At 38.5% G+C, this 21271-nt stretch overlaps 1 protein-coding gene across 3 annotated transcripts in view; it reads left to right on the top strand.

Annotated features, from left to right (window-relative positions):
• Window positions 1-2543: 2543 nt before the first annotated feature.
• ANKRD46 (ankyrin repeat domain 46) overlaps window positions 2544-21271 on the top strand; it is a 34791-nt gene continuing 16063 nt past the window's right edge. The window contains exons 1-2 of one of the 3 annotated variants that reach the window (XM_027572921.2): window positions 2603-2660; window positions 18480-18542. The gene's annotated coding sequence lies outside the window, so the exon portion shown is untranslated. Of the gene's footprint in view, window positions 2661-18479; window positions 18543-19473; window positions 19499-21271 lie in introns of those variants that run through there. The other 2 variants (XM_027572920.2, XM_027572923.2) reach the window with 2 other exon arrangements.

The raw sequence follows: 21271 nt of genomic DNA, 5'->3' as shown, positions 1-21271 counted from the left end.
CTTCAAAGGTATTGCTCCCTTCCACCTAAATGAGGTCCCATGGTATTTGCCTTTACATAGCATCTCTTCTCTCTTCCTTCATAACACTTACCCCAGTGTAGTTACAGGTATTCCTCCCCAATGGAAGTCTCACAACCAGAACTCGGGACCAAACAGATTTTGGTATTGAGGAAAAAGAGGCTGATTTACCTGAAGGGAATGGAGTTTGGGCTTCAGCGCCCTGTAGTGGGCTGAATAACATCCCCTCAAAGATGTCCATGTCCTGATCCCGAGAATCTGTGACTATGTTACCTTGCACGGTAAAAAGGACTTTGCAGATGTGATTAAGTTAAAGACCTTGAGATGGAGAGATTCAGGATTATCAAGGTGTGTCCAGTGTAATCCAAGGGTCCTTATAATGAGGCAGGAGGGTCAAAGTTAGAGAAGATGCCAGAGTGGAAGCAGAGGTCAGAAGGAGAAATGATGCTACATTGCTGGTGTTCAGGATGGAGGAAGGGGCCACAAGCCACAGAATATGGGCAGCCTCAGGAAGCTGGAGAGGGGAAGGAAATGGATTCTCTGTAGAGCCTCCAGAAGAATGCAGTCTTGCCTACATTTTGATTTTAGCCCAGTGAAACTGATTTTGGACTTCTGACCTGAACTGTGAGATGATGAATTAGTGTTGTTTTAGGTCATTAAGCCTGTGGTAATTTGTTACAGGGACAATAGGAAATGAATACAGCCCACCCCTCCCTTGTACGGTTCCCTTCCAAGACCCTGGAAATATGTTCCCACATCAAATGGTTCCGTAAAGCTTGCAAAATTAATATATTTTAACTACAATAAAGACTTCTGTCTCGGGGCGCCTGGGTGGCTCAGATGGTTAAGCGTCTGCCTTCGGCTCGGGTCATGATCCCGGGGTCCTGGGATCGAGCCCCACATCAGGCTCCTGGCTCAGTGGGGAGCCTGCTTCTCCCTCTCCCCCTGCTCATGCTCTCTCTCTCTCTCTCTGTTTCTCTGCGTCTCAAATGAATAAATAAAATCTTAAAAAAAAAAAAAGACTTCTGTCTCTTTCTACTAAGATTTCCCAAGGCTCTCTTCTCTGGTTGAGTAGCACTGGTGTGAATACAGATATTTTTGGGCTCTTACTAAGCAGAAATGCAGTTGGGAATACTCTGTTTTGTATTTAATGGGATACATTCATGCGGTTCATGGTCACATGCAGCATTTATTGTTGAAGTGTAGGAATGGCTTCTTTGAACACTCCTAATGACCAATGTGCCGAATTCCCCAGGTGTGGTGACAAGGAGGCGTCACAGAATATGTGTAGTGTGCATCTCACCCCCTTAATCTCAACAGAGAAAAAAGTTGTCTGCCAAGTGCGGCATTTTTTCAGATCAAACAAAAACAGTAATTCACAAAGGGGAAGAAATATGTTTGAATAGAAGTAATAAATAGGCTCTCAGATTTTTTGGTAAGCCAGTTAATGAAGAGAAGTGCATCCTAATCTCTGTGTATTCCCACGTTGGTAAAAGGTTTAAATTCTTTGCAGATTTGACACAATTTACAGGCATCAGTGAAGATATTATAAACTCAACCCAAACCACAAGGAAGACATCCATGACAACTTGGTTAATAAAAGTCACCCATTCAGAGAGTATTTAATAGTTATGATTAGTCACTTCGCTGGAAAATGTGAAATGCCCTGAAATCATAATTCTTTTTTCTTTTTAAGTAGGCTCCACACCCAATGTGGGGCTTCAACTCATGACCCTGAGATCAGGAGTCAGATGCTCTACCAACTGTGCCACCCAGGTGTCCCCTGAAATCATAATCTTAATGAAAGAAATTTGACAATCATCCTAAACATTTACATGACTTTACCAAGAACAAACTGTTAGACTAAATAATAGCGCTTGAGTGGATGGACATGAGACAACCCAGAGGGTGTCCTGGTTGAGCCAGTGGTACTAGAATTCAGAGAAGGGATAATCACTGTGCAGAGGATGTGTGTAGGAACAATATATATAAAAAAATATATTTGTATTTTATATAAAATTATATATATATAATTTTATGTTTCCAGTAAATGAACTTATACCACCCCACTACCCACCACAGTTTTAGTGAGTTTTGGCTGTATACATGTTGCATTTAGTCCAGGAATCCTAAAATATGGGATGTAAATATCCAAACCATTAAGAAAAGACCTTTGCATCATATTTTAGAATTAGAGCAGTTACTATTATGAGTATGTCCATTTGGGTTATATATTAGCCTTACCTAGAGACCAGTGACTATTAATTGATGCCTACAGCTCTTAATATAACGGTCCTTGCTTTGAAGCCTTCATTTAGCTGACGGGGTGGGATGTATATTTAGAAAAGGATGTGAATAGTGCAAAGTGCTCCTGGACTCAGGTCGGAGAAAACTCTTTCTAGGCTGTCATTCTCTTCTCCCCGCGCCCGGTTTGGTCCTTCCCCTCATTTTGAGTTTCCAGTTCTGGGCAAGTCGCGCAGCCGCTTGGGCCTCCCGCCTCCAGGGGGCGGGCCGTCCGACGCGGCGTGAGGCCGCTCTAGCCCGGGGGAGAGCTCCTCCTGTCTCTATGGCCTCTCCTTCCCTCAGGCTGGTGCCGCTGCCGCTGCCGCTGCCGCTGCTTCCTCTGCTCCACCGTGTCGAAGGTACTTCGGCTGGGGCCCGTGGGCGGCCCTAGGACTGAGCCGCTGACACTTCCCCTGCCGGCCCTAACGCTCCGGAGAGGCCCGGACCGGGGCCTGGCCGAGGGGCCAAGGGTGGGGGGCGAGTCCGCCCCCCCCAGCCCCGCACCTACTCGGCGGCGGGAGGGAGCCCGACTGGGCGTCGCGGGTCCAGGGCTCTGCCGCTCGTGAGGGCTGGGAAAGGGCCTGCGAGGGTTCTTGTTTGTTTTTGCGGGTAAAGGCTGTGGTCGCTCGCAGGAGGGGGCCAGCCCGGGTTTGCGGGCCGCGGCGGGCGGGCCCGGGGTGGGGTGCGCTCGCGGTTAATCGGCAGGTCTGAGCCGCAACCCCCCGCCGGCGATTCGTTGTTGCGCCCGAAACGCGTGTGCTTTCGCCGCAGGAACGCGGCAGTAAGTGGCAGATCGTAAGGAGCCCGCATCTAGGTGTAAACAGCTGTTGCGGTGTGACTGAACAGTGCAGAATGGCACATGGCCCCGTGTTTTAAAGAGCCATTTGCCTCTTAATGTGCAATGCTAGGAAGCGGGTGGTTTACCCGCCTGGTTTTCCAGTACAGCGCCCTGCCTCGAGGAAAAGATATATTTATTCTTTAAAATTGGCTACTGAACATAATTAGGAAAAAAATATACCACTGAATAGTGACACCTCTCACTCTTTAAAAAAAATAACAGTGGTACCAAGGAGCTCCTAGCTTAAACAGCTGTAATATCAGTGGTATAGGAATTATAGTAATAACTATTTTCAGTGCTTACTCTGTGTCAGACATGGGGCTGAGTGTTTGAAATACCTAATACCTCTGTTTAATCCTTGCAGCAACCCTGTGAGGTACCATTTCCATTTTACAGATAAGGAAAACTGAGCACAGAGAGTCTGAGTTAACTAGTCGAAGGTCAGACAGCTAGCAGAGGGTGAGCTGGGATTTGCGCTTCATCTGCCTTACTGCGGTGTTCTTGCTTCTGTTACCTGTCCATACATGTTCTAGAGATTTTTGTTTGTTTAATTTGATTGTAGCCTGAACTGATTTCTCTCAGGCTTAATTTTCATAGTTATATGCAAGAGCCCTATACCAACTTCTTTTTAGTTTTTAAGGAGTTTAATGAGAAAAATGTTTGCTCATTAGAGTGGATAATAAGTTAAGCTTGGACCACTACCAATGCAGTTTGATTTGAAATAAGAGTTGGGTTTATTTGGTTGTTTGTATGCTTCATTACTATTCTTCATTATTTGTGTTTTGATACCATTTTAGTGATTCACTTTGCAATATGATGACAGTACTGAAGGGAAATGAAAGATTTTTCAATGACAATAAGTTAATATCTTACTGGATATAGAAAAGGCACTGGAGAGAGACTGAAGTAAAAAGGAATGAAGAGATTTTTGGCATGTTTAGAGCAAATTGAGTTACTATGAAGGATAAAGAATTTCCACTGTACCCATGAACATCAGAATGGAAGTCCTATTTCCCATGAGGAAAGAGGTTGGATACTAGAATCTCCCAAATCTCTTAGCCTTATCAAGATATAAGAATTTCCATATTCAACATTTCTTGTAGCAAAATGTATGTTGAATGCCTTCCATGGCCGGGCACTGTTCTACACACTGGGGATGCAAGGGTGGGAAAAAAAAAAAATCTTCATGGAGCTAACTTCCCACTGGAGGAGTGGGCACAATAAACAAAATAATTTGAAAAAATTAAAATATATCCAGTCAGATGGTAACTGTTGCTAAGAAGAAAAATAAAGCATCTAAGGGGGATAGAAGAACCAGAGAAGAAGCAGATGCATTTTTAAAATAAGGAACAGCGTCATGGAGAAGAATCTTGAACGAAACTGGAGGGATTGAAGGACAGCCATGGAGCTATCTAGGGGAATAGTGTACCAGGCAGGTGCAGAAGCCCAGAAACTGCCAGTCTTACTGGAGGACCAGCAAGGAGGCCAGCAGGTTTGAGCAGAGTAAGGGAGTGCAGAATGGGGTCTGAGAGCTCACTGGTCCTGGTAAAGACCTTGGCTTTTTCTCTGAATGAAGAGGGGAATGGGTGGAAGGATTTGAGCAGAGGAGTTGGGGAATCTGACAGCGTTTTAAAGAGTCGCTTTGGCTGCTGTGTTCAGAATCGACTGTGGGGGCAAGGATGGAAGAGGGGAGACTGGTTAGGAGGTTGGTTCAGGAATCCAAGGGAAAGGTGATGGGGGCTTAGACCAGCTGGTAGCTGCCAGGGTTTACTGATGGATTGGATGTGGAGTGGACGGGTAAAAGAATGAAGCATGACTCTAAGGCCTTTCTTTGGCCTGCTGTTGGAAGGATGGATTTGGTGTTTACTGAGATGGGGAAGATTTAAGGGTGGAGAAATAAGGGGAGGTGGGTAGAGTGGGAATTAAGAGTTAGTTTTAGATGTGTCCGGTTTGAGATGCTTGTTCACATGGGGTTATATGAGACTGGAGTTGATGGGAAAGATTGCAGCTTGAAATCGAAATTTAGGAGTCTTTAACAAGTAGATAGTATTTAAAACCATGAGCTTGTATGAGATCTGGTCTAAAGAACTGAGGATTGAGCTCCAGGCTTTCCACATTCAGTGGTTGGAAAGATTAAGAACCTCAAAGACTGAGGAGGAAAAAAAAAGCCTTTGAAGGTAGGAATGTGGAGTGCTGGAAGCCAAGTGAAGAGAGTGTTTCAGGAAGGAGAAAGTGATCATCTGTGTCTCCTCCTGCTCAGTTGACAAGTCATGTAAGATGAGGCCTGTGAAATGGCCATTGGATTTAGAAACGTGAAGGCCCTTGGGGACTGCGCAAGAGCACTTTTGGGAGAATAGTGGGGGAGAAAACCTGGGCTAAAACCTGGTTTTACAGAGAGAATAGGAGAGGAATTGGGGTCTACAAGTATAGACAACTCTTTAAAAAAAGTTAGCTGTAAATTTTTTTGATATATAAATTATTTGAAACACTGTCATCATTTTCTTTTTTGTTTCAGTCTTTTTTATTTTTATTTTTTGTTATGTTAATCACCATACATTACATCATTAGTTTTTGATGTGGTGTTCCATGATTCATTGTTTGCGTATATCACCCAGTGCTCCACGCAGTACGTGCCCTCTTTAATACCCATCACCAGGCTGACCCATCCCCCCACCCCCCTCCCCTCGAGAACCCTCAGTTTGTTTCTCAGAGTCCATCGTCTCTCATGGTGTTGTCATTTTCATAGTGACTAATTTTATTTCCAGCTTCACTTAGCAACTAGGCTTGGATTATTTTATCAATGGCTGCTGGAAGTAAATAACTATGCTACTACTACTGATAATAATAATGTTATTAATTAACCTTCAAAACCAGTACCCACCAGGAAGCTTGTCCTTTTTATATAACACATTTCAGGACTCATGAAAGTGCATGGGTTGGAGTGTGTTCTTTTGCCACTTTGTTCTTACCTTAGGTTAAAAAATTAACTTACAAGTGTTACAGCTGTGCATTTAAAAACAAAAATACATGCATCCAGAAATTGAGAACTAGGATTTATTTTGAAGTATGCTGTCTCAGTAGTAGTAAGAACTGACTGTGCTGATATACATAATTTCTGTTATAAGAATTAATTCATAAGTAAAATACACTTGTCTTCTGTTATTTATAAAGTGTGAAGACTTAATACTTCATTGCAAGTGAATAATAATACAAGACAGCATGGTTTAAAAAGGGACTAAATGTAAAAAAAAAAAGTACAATTTTTATTTGAAGACATGAGTTTAGGTTCTTGTGTTTGCCCTAAGTAAGTTAATGCCCACATACAAATACAGAGTAATCAGTGAGATACACAGCATATGGCATATTTACACCATCTTAGCTGTGGATATAAGCTCTTTCCATGATCTTGTTGTGTACTGTTTCCATAGTAGGTACAGCCATTGGTTGCATTGTAAAGATTTAGAGTGATTAAAATATTTCAAAGTTTAGTGTTATAGCTACTGATTTTTTTAATCCATTAATCCTGTCTAGAAGATGACAGCTTCTTCAATCTTTTTTTTCAGTGAGGGAAGTAGTTTCTTAAGTTTGTGCCTTTCGTTTTTTCATTTTTTTTTCTGTGGGAATTTTTCATGGATTAGCTCTGGTTTCAAGTTGTATTAATCGTGTCACACATCCTTAACTTTTTTCTTTTCTTTTGTATTGCTTCTTAAGCAGGCCTTTCTGTCCCAGATTTGATTTTCTGCAGTATTTCTTCTGTTTCTTACTGCTCACAGATTGGATTTTAAATTTCTTTTATGTTTTTATTTTACTCGCAGTTTTGTTTTATCCCAGTCTCCTTCTAATACTATTTTTTCCCTCACCCTGAGTTCTTAATTTTTTGTATATTCCTAAAGAACACTTTTTTCTGGATTTTTTTTTCCAATTTCTTATTTTAAGTAATTGTCAGTGGTATGCTTTTCTTCATGTAGAGCTGATGAATCTCTTCTCTTCTGGTGCAGAATTTTTCATTGACGCCATGTTGACTTTGTTTTGTTACTCATCCTTTAAAAATGAAAGAACTTTTGAGATTGTTACTATACTATTGAATTGTCATGCCAAATTTGCTTAGTACCATTCTACTGAAGACTTTTTCTAGATTTCTTATAAGGAAAATAATTAGAGAATTGGATTGTGTGTAGGTATTCCATAAAGAACTCTGTTGTGGTGTGGGCAAAGAATTTACCTATTTAAAATAATTTTTGCTGTTATTAAAACTTAAGTTTATAGTTATATCTTTGTAATAAAGTCCCTTTTTAATGACTCAGTAAGTAGACATAAGAATGATCAACTTAGCTTAAACTTCTATGTATAAAAATAAAATCAGTGACAAAGGAACAGCTAATTTCCAGATTAAAAGTATGCTTGTTCCTTTTTCTTCCAGCTTCATTGAGGTATTAGTGACAAATAAAATTGTATATATTTAGGTTGCACAACATGATTTTTTAAGGGGTACAACATGATGATTTAGTATTTTTTTTTTTTAAGATTTTATTTATTTGACAGAGAGCAAGAGAGTGAACACAAGCAGGGGGAGTGGGAGAGGGAGAAGCAGGCTTCCCGCTGAGCAGGGAGCCCGATGCGGGGCTCGATCCCAGGACCCTGGGGTCATGACCTGAGCCGAAGGCAGATGCTTAACAACTGAGCCACCCAGGCACCCAGATGATTTAGTATTCTTATACACTGTGAAATGTTTGCCACAGTCAGGTTAATTAGCACATGCATTACCTCACAGAGTTACCTTTGTGTGTGTGTGCTGAAACACTTAAGATCTACTCAGCAAATTTCAAGTATACACATACAGTATTACTATAATCACCATACTGTACATTAGAACTTCAGAGCTTAGTCATCTTCTAACTGAAAGTTTGTACATTTTGACCAACATTTTCCCCACCTTTCAGTCCCAGGCAACCACCATTCTATTTTCTGGTTCTATGAGTTAGGCTTTTTAAAATTCCACATATAAATATGATCATACAGTATTTGTCTTACTGTGTCAGTATTATTTCACTTAGCATAATGTCCTCCATGTTTAATCATGGTATTGTAAACAGCAGGATTTCCTCCTTTCTTATATCTGAGTAGTATTCCATTTGTGTGTGTGTGTGTGTGTGTGTGTGTGTGTGTGTGTGTGTGTGTGTGTACACACCAGATCTTCATTTTCTGTATTATTTAGCTGTCAACTGACACAGGTTATTTCCAGATTTTGACTATTGTGAATAATGCTGCAATGAACATGCAGATATTTCAAGAGAGTGATTTTTATTTCCTTTGTTTACATACCCAGAATTGGAAACTTGTTCTTGTTTTAGTGCTGTTTAGTTTTTCTGAAGTTTCTCTTTGTTCACTAAGATCGTTAGCATTTCCTCCAAGGCAGTGTTTAGAAACCTTAAATGCTTATTTATTATCTTTATTGCCAGTAATTATTAGAGAAGCAAAACAATTCTAAGACCAAAACATGTCCAATAAATAGTAGAAATTTAAAAATGGACAGTTTGTTGTCTCTAGCTCTATTTCATGTAACCATAAACACATATATATCAAAAAAATAGTGATATTTGTATGTATTTGATAAGATATCCAATAAGTAGTACTTTTTTTTCCCTCTGGAAGTTTGTGCCTCTTAATGTCCTTCACCTATTTTGCCCATTTCCCCCCTTCCCCCCTCCCCAGAGGCAACTAGCAGTTTGTTCTCTGTATTTATGAGTCTGTTTCTGTTTGTTTTAGATTCCACATATACGTGAAATCATATGGTATTTGTCTTTCTTTGTCTGATTTATTTCACTTAGCATAATACCCTGTAGGTCCACACATGTTGTTGCAAATGACAAGATCTCATTCTTTTAACAGCTGAGTAATATTCCAGTGTGTGTGTGTGTGTGTGTGTGTGTGTGTGTGTGGTTACACATATACACACACCCATATAATCTTTATCCATTCATCTGTGGATAAACACTTGGACTGCTTCCGTATCTTGGCTATTGTAAATAATGTAAATAATGCTGTAATAAACATAGGGGTGCATATATCTTTTCAAATTAGTGTTTTTCTTTTCTTTGAGTAAATACCCAGTAGTGAAATCACTGGATCCTATGGTATTCCTATTTTTAATTTTTTGAGGAACCTCCATACTGTTTTCCATGGTGGCTGCACCAATTTCCATTCCAACCAGCAATCCTGGAGGTTTCCCTCTTCTCTGTACCCTTGCCAACACTTGTTATCTCTTGTCTTTTTGTGACTAGCCATTTTGGCTGGTGTGAGGTGATATCTCATTGTATTGATTTACATTTCCCTGATGATGAGTGATGTTGAGAAGATTTTCATTATTTGTCTCTGGCCATCTGTATGTCTTTGGAAGAATGTCTATTCAGCTTCTTTGCCCATTTTTAAACTGGATTCTTTGTCTTTTTTTGGTGTTGAATTCTAAGTTCTATACATATTCTGGATGTTAACCCTTTATTGGATATATCATTTGCAAATATCCTCTCCCATTCAGTAGGTTGCCTTTTGTTTTGTTGATGGTTTCTTGTGTAAAAGCTTTTTATTTTGGTGTAGTTCCAAGAGTTTATTTTTTGTTTTTGTTTTTCTTTTTGTTTCCCTTGCCTGAGGAGACATATCCATAAATATGTTGCTAAGTACTTATAAGTAGGACTTTTTACAAATTTCTGAATATAATCACTTAAAAGATACATGTACAATGTTGTTTAGGGATGGTAGCAAGTCAGTCAGAAAGAACTGCAAGAATACAGTTTGCTTAGCTACCTCTTCCACGTTGGGTCTTTATGAGACTAGACACTTTGCTGTATTTTACATTTTAAACTAAATATATTAGGGGCACCTGGGTGGCTCAGTCGTTAAGCATCTGCCTTTGGCTCAGGTCATTGAGCTCCGCATCGGGCTTCCTGCTTGGCGGGAAGCCTGCTTCTCCCTCTCCCACTCCCCTGCTTGTGTTCCCTCCCTTGCTGTCTCTCTCTGTCAAATAAATAAATACAGTCTTTAAAAAACAAAATAAAATAAATATATTAAAACTAGTCAACCTATGTATTTTCTCTTACTAATTACAATGTCTTTTTTTCCTTTAACCTAAGCTTAATTTTTTTTTTTTTTTAAGTAGGCTCCACACCCAGCATGGAGCCCAGTGTGGGGCTTGAATTCAGAGCCTTGAGATCAAGACCTGAGCTGAGATCAAGAGTTGGACGCTTAACCAACTGAGCCACCCAGGCACCCCAACCTAAGTTTAATTTTAAAATGAAATGTCCTGGGCCGCCTGGGTGACTCAGTCTTTAAGCGTCTGCCTTCAGCTCAGGTCATGATCCCAGGGTCCTGGGATCGAGCCCCGCATCGGGCTCCCTGCTCTGCGGGAAGCCTGCTTCTCCCTCTCCCACTCCCCCTGCTTGTGTTCCCTCTCTCGCTGGGTCTCTATAAAATGTCCTGAGTGTGACATTGGAAGAGTTTAGGCATTTGTAACTTTGGTGGCATTTTTAGTTCTAAAGTCAAGTCAGTCACTTTTTTCCCAATTGCCAAATGGCACTGCTTCTTTCATTTAAATCTTTCTCTGCCCCTTCCCCATCTTTTGGCTGTGTTTTCCTTGTTGACTGTTAGGTTGATTTTTTTCCTTAAAAACAAAAACTGGTATTGCCTGTAAAAAGAGTATCTTTTCAACTTGTTCTCTGGGTTATCTCCGTGGTCAGTTCCTAGAATTTACCCAGCTCTCAGTCAGCATCCGATTCTTTGTGCTGTTTGTTCCATTTAAATGTGGGATTTCTTAGGCCTTAATTCATCTCATTCTTGAAGCAAGTTAGATATCATTACACCCCACCCTTCCTTTGACCTTTGTCTTCTTCTGAAACATGTAACAAAAACAGTATTTTTTTCCTTCTTAGAAAGCAGTGACAGGTGCATATAGCAGTAGGTTAGGTATCGAGTAGTAATGACCACTTTAGGTTCTCTGTTAAATATTTGGCTCTAAGTAACAGAAAACCTAATTTAAACTGTCTTAATAAAAAAAGGTACTTTACTGATGCCTGTATTTAAAAAGTCCAGAGTTAATATGTGCTTCAAATGAGGTTTAATCAAGGCTTGACTCCCATTTTTCTCTCTACTCTGTGTACTTCCTATATGTGTGTGCACGCACGCATGTGTGTGTATGTGTGCACATGTATATAAAATATATGTCAAAATGACTAAAGCAATTTTAGGTGTTATTTACAGTACACCATATTTTTAGGAAAAAAAGAGAATATATAACTCTAGCATTCCAAGCAGTCTTATTGGACTGGTCACATGTCTGCCTCTAAATAAACCACCACAGCTAGGGAAATGTAATTATTACATGGCTTAATATAATCAGGACTGACACCCTCAAGGCATGTGGGCAGTGAAGAGTTATACTGTTGGGTACTATGGGGCAGAAAAACATAGAAATAGATACTAGGTAGGCAGCCAATGTGTCCACTACAGTGGCAGTAGGCTTCTGAAGATAGAAAAACACATATAGTTGGTTTTAGATCAAAATGGTATATTAAGTGCATGTTTCAGTACATGGCAATAATTAAACATAAAAAGAGGGAACCAGAAAGATGTAGTCAAAACGATACGTAATATACATGTATATACATATTCTCTATAGAGTAGAAGCACAGTGTGATGAGTGGAGCTGCAGCTGTTCTGGAAGTGGGCAGTGGCGGGCAAATATTTGGCTCCTGCTGGGTGATGAGGATTAAAAGTGCTCTGCATAGGACAAGAGTGGAGTAAGGTGATGGCTTGAAGTCAAGGCTTTGGGTAGAAATTCCCTAAGCAGGAAAGGAGTCCGAATAAAACAGTTCTTGACTGCTGGAATCAGATGGCTTAAAGAAGCTGGACCTAGCAAGGCAGAAGGACATGGCAGTCTCACGGCCAGGAACTGAACTGGACTTTGGCTCAGCAACTAAATCTGTAATAGCCCCACTATCACTGAGAGGAGTTCAACTCACCTTTTATAAGACGTGCTTCTGAACTACATTCCCAGGTGGCAAAGTGGAGGCAGCTATCAGAAGGAGTGAGCATGGGGGAGAAAGAATGGAGAACAAAAACCAACCAACCTTTCTCTCAAAATAAGCTTGCAGCACAAATTCCAAAAGGAATGAAGAAGATGCTAAGTGCTAAGAAGAACCCATCCAATAATATTAGCACTGGAACACAAATTCAGTCCTAACATAAAAAATTTTAGGAAACCATCCAATAAAGACTTTTAATTAAGTGTCTATATGCTCAAAGAGAAAAAGGACTCACATTTATTAAAAATGAACAGTAAATTATGAAACAAAGTAACAGGTGGATATGAAGAATTAGAACTCTTAGAAATGAAAAATTACAATAGCTGAGAATTTTTTTTAAGTGTAATAAACTTTTAGACTCAAACCAGCCTGAGTGTAAGTAAATTAGAAGATGGAGCTGAGACCTGCACTTAGAAGTAGCACAGAAAAACTTTTTTTTTTTTTAAGGTTATATTGATCGTTGAGTTTCCAGCATACATTTAATAGGAAGATATGGTTGAAAAGCACTATTTGAAGAGAATTTGCCAGAATGCAAGAAAGGGATGAGTACTTAGATTACAGATACATTCTGAATTCCAAGCAGGATAAATAAATCCTCCTAAATAGATCCCAGTAAAACTGTAGAACATTAAAGATAAATTTTAAATGAAATAAAGAAAAATACATTCCTACACAAGAACAACAATTAGACTGAAGCACACATCTCCTGGCAATAATAGATTCCTGGAAGCATCAGAGTGAGAGCTTAAAGGTACTGAGGGAAAGTAACTGGCAACTACAACCTCATGATCAACTGAACTGTTATTCAGGAATAATGTCAAATCAAGTCATTTGCAGAGACTGAAAGAATCTACTTCTCACAGATCCTCACTAAAAGAAGTAGAGAGTGAACTTCAGCCAGAAGAGTGAATCCAGAGGAGAGGCATGGGATTTTTTGAAAAAGAGTGATCTGATTGATAAGATGTTGATAAATTTAGGTAATTTTTTTTTTAAGTTTTAGGGGTTTGGGAGAGGTATTTTTTAAAGGTAAAGCTAAAACTCTTAGTCATGGAGTGGTCTGTGGTGGTTATAGTGCATTCTGGTCATTGTGTTCAGAATAAAATTCTAGATAATTTTAGACTTTAAGAAACATTATTAGCATGTATGTCAACATTTTTAAATAACTAGTTGAAGGAAAAAAGATAAAAAAACAAAAAAAGATCAACAGAAGACACACTAAGAAGAAAAAGATGATAAACAGAAAACACAAAATAGATGATAAACAGAACACACAAAATAGGTGGAAATCAGTCCAAATAGGTTAGAAATAATAGAAAATATAAGTTGATTAAATTCACCTATGGGAAAAAAATCCTCAGAACTGTTAAAAAGCCATCTAGTTTCCTGTTTACTGGACATACACCTAAAACAAAACTATACATAAAGGTTGAAATAGGAAAATATCCCCCCAAAGTTATAACCATAGAAAGGTAATATAATGTTAATATCATTAATGTCAAATGTTGAGGCAAGAAACATTAATAGGAATAAAGAAGCACACTAATAAAAGAAACAGTCTTCCAGGAAGATAGAGCAGTGATCCATGTACGTAAACATAGTCTCAAAATGTAACCCCAGATAGATGGGATTACAGAAAGAATCGATAAATTCACAATCATGGGGAAAAACTGTTAACATTACTTTCAGAAACCAATATATCATATCGCAAAAAACTGGAAAAATACAGAATATTTCCACAACAAAATTAACAAGATTGATCAAATATATGTATATAGAGAGTAGAATCCTATCTTCAACTAATGCTTCATACATTCTTTTCAGATATGCATCACACATTAACCAAAAGAAAGTCTGTAAATTTTAATAAATTCTTGCCCCAAAGACCATTTTCTTTTACCACAGTGCAAATCAATTAGAAATTAACAAAAAGGTTTTCAAATCCCATACGTGGGTATTTAAAATGCATTTCTATATAATAGGTTTAAAAGGGGACATCACAGAAATTACATAATTTAACAACAGTGTGAAATACTGCGTGTGAAAACCAGTGGAGTCCAGTTGACACTTCAGTGTAAATTTATAGATTTTTTCTTTTTTTTAGATTTAAATAAATTTGTTAAAAGGTAAGATTAAAAGTGAGTTAAGGATACAAATCAAGAAGGTAAAAAGAAGAAACCACATACAAAATTTAAAGTAGAAGAAATTAAGAGAAACCAGCAGCAGTAAAACAGCAGAACTGGTTCTTTTTAAGATTATTTATTTGAGAGAGAGCAAGCACACCCATGCAGGGAGAGGGGCAAAGGGAGAGGGAGAGATACTGTATTGGCGCAGTAACCTTACCTTCCTGTCTTTTTTTTTTTAAGTTAATTTTTTTTAGTAATCTGTACATTCAACATGGGGCTCAAACTCAACCCTGAGATCGAGTCGCATGCTCTTCGACTGAGCCAGCCAGGTCCCCCAGTGCCCTCCTTGTCTTTATTATCTTAACAGATGTCGTCCTACCAAACTCCCAATCACCATCTACACTGCAACCAGATACAGATTCTTCGATTCAAGGCCCCTTTGCCATTAGGCTTCAAGCAGTCTTCCTTAGCTTAATTTCCCTGATACTGCTCTCTTCATTCTCCTAAGGATCTGGCACACTTTCCCCTCCTCCCCAACTCCATCTTTTTAAGACCAGTTTAAATATACATGCTTCATTCAACAAATAGAGTGCTGGTTGTGCACAGAAAGAACCCTCAAGCAGACTCCCCACTGAACTTGGAGCCGGATGGGGATGCAGGGCTAAATGCCAGGACTGTGAGATCATGACCTGAGCCGAAATCAAGAGTTGGCCACTTAACCAACTGAGCTACCCAGGCACCCCAGAATTGGTTCTTTAAAAAACTATTACAGACTTCTCCCAATAATGATCTAGGAAAGAAAAACAAAACAAGAAAAAGCACAAATAAACAGCATCAGAAACAATGCAGATATAATAGAGATTTTTTAGTCATGAGCGTATGTAATGAATAACATGCCAATAAATTGGAAAAGTTTAAAATAATAATGTCTGTGGGTCAGGAATTTGAAAGTGGCTTAGCTGAATGGTTCAGGCTCAGAGTATTTCAGTCAAGATTTCAGCCAGGGCTAGCCATGTGAAGGCTTGGCTGGCTGGGTCTGGAGGATCTTTTCCAAGGTGGCTCACTCACAAGACTGTTGGCAAAAAGCCTTGGTTCCTTGCTGTCTACTGGTAGTGCTTCATCACAGGAACCTCTGTAGTACTGCTTGGGTGCCCTCATGACATGGCAGCTGGCTTGTTTCAGAGTGAGCAATCCATGAGAGAGTAAGGAGGATTGTCTAATTTATGACCTGTCTTACGAGCCACTTCTACCATATCCTATTTGTTAGTAGTGAATTAGTAAGCCCATACTCAGGGGGAGGGTATTTTAACTCAAGCTCTTGAAGAAAGATGTAGTGAAGAATTTGCAGGCATGTTTTTAAACTAACACACTGTACTTATGTAAGTAATACAGTCATACATAGAAAATTCAAGAGAACCTACAGATGTATTAATAGAGTTAGTAAGAATTCAGCAGGGTTGCTGATGTGAGTCAGCACATATGCATCAGTTCATTCTTTGTACTGGTAATAACCAAATTAAAGCTGTAGTAAAAAAAGACCTCAATCACAGCAGAAATAAAAACAGTAAGTTTTTAAAAAATAAAATGTATAAAAGATATATAAAACCTTCATGGGGAAAATCATAAAAATGTATTAAAAGATAGCAAAGAATACCCAGATAGTTCATCTTCAAGGGTATGACTTGGTATAGTAAACGAAATTTCCATGTCAAAATAATCCTGACACTCAGATGGGATAGAAGATTGCAAATAGGGGCACCTGGGTGGCTCAGTCATTAAGCATCTGCCTTCAGCTCAGGTCATGATCCCAGGGTCCTGGGATCGAGCCATCAGGCTCCCTGCTCAGTGGGAAGCCTGCTTCTCCCTCTCCCACTCCCCCTGCTTGTGCTCCTTCTCTCACTGTCTTTCTTTCTGTCAAATAAATAAAAATCTTCAAAAAAAAAAAGATTGCAAATAATTTTTTTAAGATTTTATTTATTTGACAGAAAGACATTGTGATATTGTTACATATATATCCCATAGACTATTAGAACAGAGTAGAGAGCCAGAAACAGACGTATGTTGACAGAAATTTGTTGTATATTAAGAGTTACATTATCCAGTATTGTGGCTATTTAAATTTTAAATGTAAAATGCCTAGCATTAATAACTGCAGTACTGGTTCTCAGCATTGTGGTGTGCTAATATTTAGTGCTGTTATTAAGTATTTTTGATAATATATCGTGGGGTTCAGGGGTGTTTTTAAAACTTTAAGTATTTACGTCTTGGGACATACCAAGGGAATTATATGAAGAGCCATGTAGCTGAAAACTAGAGATCCTTAGTCACTAACCACTTTTTCTCATGTTGGTCCCAATGACCTGGGACTCTGGACAGTCTGTAAAAATAGTTCCATGGGAAACTGATACAGGGATTTACCAGCCCTACTCCCGTTTCTGAAAGATTCCCTAGAACTCTGAGTACATAGACTTAAACTGAGCCAACTCACAGATCTGCCATTTTAATAGGAGAGGTTTTGTGGGGGCCAGGTCTCAGTTGGAAAGAAGATTGCTATAATTCATTGTCCTTTTCACTCGGAATTACTGTTCTATTGACGAAGCTATCAAGACTGCCAATTCAGCTCTGCCTTAGAATACTGGCATTTCCCACTTTGTGCCCTGCATTTTAGGTTCCTAAGTGGCAGCATGAGGAAAGCGCCAGCCAAAAAATACAACTTCTTCCTGTAATTCTTATTTTTAATCCTCCTAAAATGGGCTAAAAAATTTAGGGAAAAAAGAATCCCTATTTCTCTTTTCTTGAACCTAGAGTCATTTGTATGTCATTCCCTATTTTCTTTTCTCTGGGTATCAGAAGATGCCTCTCCCAAATAGGTTGCCCCTAGTCCAAAGGAGGGGGCAGCAGGCAAGGAAACAAAGGCTTCCCTTAAAGTCTCAGATGTCTACTCTTCATCTTTTACTCGCTTCCTACCAAAGGTCTTATCCTTGATTCTTAGGGAATTAAGGAGAAAGAGGAAATGTCTCACACCCCAAATGGTGGTCCTTTTGTGGCTATACATAACCATGCCATTTTTAGAGGCTATTTGGTTAAGTTGGTTCCCTAGTCCTCTCTTCAGTCATTTTTTTCATCGTATATGCTTATTTACCAGGGTCCCTAGAGGTTGGAATAAGTGAGGTAAGATGTGGGTCTAATAATGATGTGTCAGGAGTTCTTGAATTTTAAGGGTCTACACAGGACATCGCTGTAAGCAGTATGGAGCTCTAGACCACAGCGATTCACGTAGCTTCACATGCAATCAGAGCACACCTCAAAAGAAGTCTACGAGATCCTCTGTGGGCTTGTATAGCCTAGGGAGGGCCCTTGTCCATCCTATGTCACTAGAATGGATGTTTTGTGTGAAGGATGCTGTACATTCTAGCATCCATCTGGTGCACAATTTAAAGTACTAGATGGGGACAAATTACAATAGAATTGTGACAAACTGTTATGTTGAAGATAACGTACCTTGTATTTCCACTGTGAATCATGAATGGAGCTAGAATCTTGAGGGTAAGGGGTAGTTTGCTTATAAAGTAGCATGTTAAGTTACAGCTTTTCTGATTCTCAGTATCCTTATATGTAAAATAAGGAGATTGGGTTGGATAATCCTAAATGGCCTTCCTGGCCATAAAAACTTTATGGAAGTATTCAAGTTTCTCCTAAGAACAGAGTCTTGTGCCTTCAAACTGTTTGAGGTGAATCTGGTTTACATTTTGTGAACTATTTAGAAAATGAGTAATTTACAACCGTTGTAGTTCCTGTATTTTTAAATAACACCAAATAAATGAATAGTAGGAATGTCATTTTTTTAGAGGGGGGAGGGGCAGAGGGAGAGAGAATCTCGGTTTCACAACCCTGAAATTATGACCTGAGCCGAAATCAAGAGTCAGATGCTTAACTGACTGAGCCACCCAGGCACCCCAGGAATGTCATTTTTTTAGCACTTTAATTTTGTATAAATGAAGTCTGCTAAGGGGTTTAATGAGATTTAGATCTCCGAATAGTCCTGGAATCATATTTATGCTATTAATTTGCTTGGTTAATTTTTTAATTGAGGTATAATCGACATGCAACATCATGTTAGGTAAACTTTTTTTTTTTTTTAAGGAAAATTGAGCTTCATCTCAACTCTGAATTTTTACTTGTTAAGAATTATTGAGAATGATAATGGTAAGTAACTGAAATAAAACAAAGAGAAGAGAGCCTGGCTAGTTCATTCAGTAGAGCACTGGTCTCTTGATATCAGGATTGTGAGTTTGAGCCCCACATTGGGTGTAGAGATTACTAAAATAAGTAAGTAAGTAAGTAAACTTTAAAAACAAAAACAAAAGAAAAAAACGAAACAAAAACTTCCAAGGTGCTCCCTCCTCTTGCTCTATTCTTGTCCTGGATGCTGAAGTTGCACTTGAAGCCCAGGTAGGCCACAAGGTGGCACCATTAGGTCATAAATAAAGTGCTGCTGTTACAGGAAAAACCTGATTTTAAAAAAAAAAAATCACTTTATTACAAAAATAATACATATGCATGAAAGACTTCAGATTGACCTTCCAGTGCTTACTTACTATCTTTATTATATAATTACAAATTATAAACTGAAGACTTCCTATGGGGGCAAGTCCCTTGCTAAGAATTTTAAACAGGCTAAAATTACACAGTAAAGATTTTGGAAAATATTGAAAGATATTAGAATAAAATAAAATACCCACGGTACCAGTACTCCATTTGTGAACAATTAATTTTTATTTTAAGCCAATATTTTTCCAAAAGTTGAATTGAACTGTTAAAATAATGCAAAAATACCAGTGACACAAACACTGGAAGAAATATATATCAGAAATCCTTGTTTTTTGTTGTTTTTTTGTTTTTTTTCTGATGATGAGAAAGAAAAATTTAGACAAGTATTTTCTCGCTATCCCAATGAGTAAGAAATACATGAGAATAATGACTCCAGGAATTTAGTCACTTCCTATAAAGTAGAAAATACTTCCAAATATTTTGATGTTGTTTTCTCACACTTAGAAAAGATTACTTTGAGAAGATTGCAAAGAGTTAATTTAGAATATATGACTGAATGTTTCCTGTAAACATGTGACCGATGTTTCCTGTAAAGAAAGAAACATTTCCAGGTATTTATTTTTCTGCAGTTCGAAAAATTTGCTTTGAATGAGATTATTATAAGGAATTAATTCAGAGTGTGTGGGCTAGACTAATGTTTCCCTTTATGTAATCTTTGATGAAAAATTTCCTAAACTAATTAATTATATGAAAAAGAATCATATGAAAGCAAACTTGGTACCATTTTTTTTTTGCCCATAAAATGAGTACTTACCTTATATATAAGGCTTATCTGAGGATTAAATCAGTCATTCCAGGAAAAACACTTAAATAGTGCCTGGAATATAATAACTTAATAAATGTTAAATATTATGTATCTCATGTTGCTGAGCAGTTGCATAGTAATAGCAGACATATGAACAAATCCTTGTTTTTATTTCATTAAGCTTTCTTTCCTGAGAACGTTTACTAAGTAATGCCTGATTAGCCTACTTTCAGTTATTATATGAACTTAAACATAATGAACTGACCTTTAGTAGCATTCTGTAATTCACACATTTCAAATTAACCTCACCTTTATTGCTTTAATAAAGTTTTAATTATGAAGTAATCGGTAGCTTGGCATTGAAGAAATCACAACATTGAGAATTTTAAACAAATCAAGTTAGACTTGGAAATACCACAAAATGAGATGTAAAGTAAAAATATATCTATAGTAGATCCAGATATATCTGAAAATTACTCTTTTTGAACTTCTCTTAGTTATTTTTGAGACTTGGAAGTAAAATTCAGAAGGTTCTACTTATAAACTTCCTCCTTTACTTGTTCTTCATGGTGCTGGAATAGCCTAAAGGATAATATTCTCAATTCTTTTTTTTAATTTACTTCCATGCTTTCAAAAAGGGGGCTACCTTTTTTCTTTTTTAAGAACTCAAAACAAATATCCACATATTTTGCCCAGATACCTCAAAGGGTAAGAATTGAGATTCTAGCCATACAATCTATGAGAATTTATTTCCCCGGCCCTTTTAAGACAATCTTCCAAAAAATCGCTAAGTAAGGATTCTAAAAGGGATTCAAATTAAAGTGAACTGTAGTTTAAGATGAACTGTACACCAGAATCTTTGACGTTTTATTGTGAGCAAAGCAAGCGTTGCATCAAGATTGCTGTCAAAGTAAAACTACTGTCCATAAAGAAGTAAGACTAGGGGCATCTGGGTGACTCGGTTGAGCATCCGTCCGACTCTTGATTTTGGCTCAGGTCATGATCTCAGGGTCATCTGAGATCTCAGCCCCCCCCCAAGTGGGGCTCGGGTCTCAGCAGGGAGTCTGCTTGAGATTTCTCTCCCACTCCCTCGTCCCTCCCCCGCCCCCCATGCGCTCTCTCTCTCTCAAATAAATAAATCTTTAAAAAAGAAAAAAAAAAAGACTAATTCCACATTATAACTGGATCCGTGTCACATCTTTTAAATACATTGCCTGAGAATCTATTATGATAGTCAGATTTTGACCAAAAAGACTGTTTTAAAAGTCTCTTAGACTATGCTTTTTTTTTTTTTTAAGATTTACTTATTTTAGAGAGAGTGAGCAGGGGGAGGGGCAGAGAAAGGGGTAGACAAGCAGAGTCCCCCCTGAGCAGGGAGCCCCACGCAGGGCTTGATCCCAGGAACCTGAGATCATGACCTGAGCCGAAACCAAGAGTGGTCACTTGACCAACTGAGCCACCCAGGCGCCCCTCTTAGACTATGTTTTGATTGGCTTAAAATGTCAATGAGTTTAAATTCGGGTAAGAGGAAAAATGCAAAGCAAATTTTTCTTAATGTACTAAGGAATTTAGTAAGAAA

The sequence above is a fragment of the Zalophus californianus genome, chromosome 4 (assembly GCF_009762305.2).
Source record: "Zalophus californianus isolate mZalCal1 chromosome 4, mZalCal1.pri.v2, whole genome shotgun sequence".
Lineage (NCBI taxonomy): Eukaryota > Metazoa > Chordata > Mammalia > Carnivora > Otariidae > Zalophus > Zalophus californianus.
The sequence above is the reverse complement of the archived record's forward strand: the minus strand, read 5'-3'. Positions and strand labels throughout refer to the sequence as shown.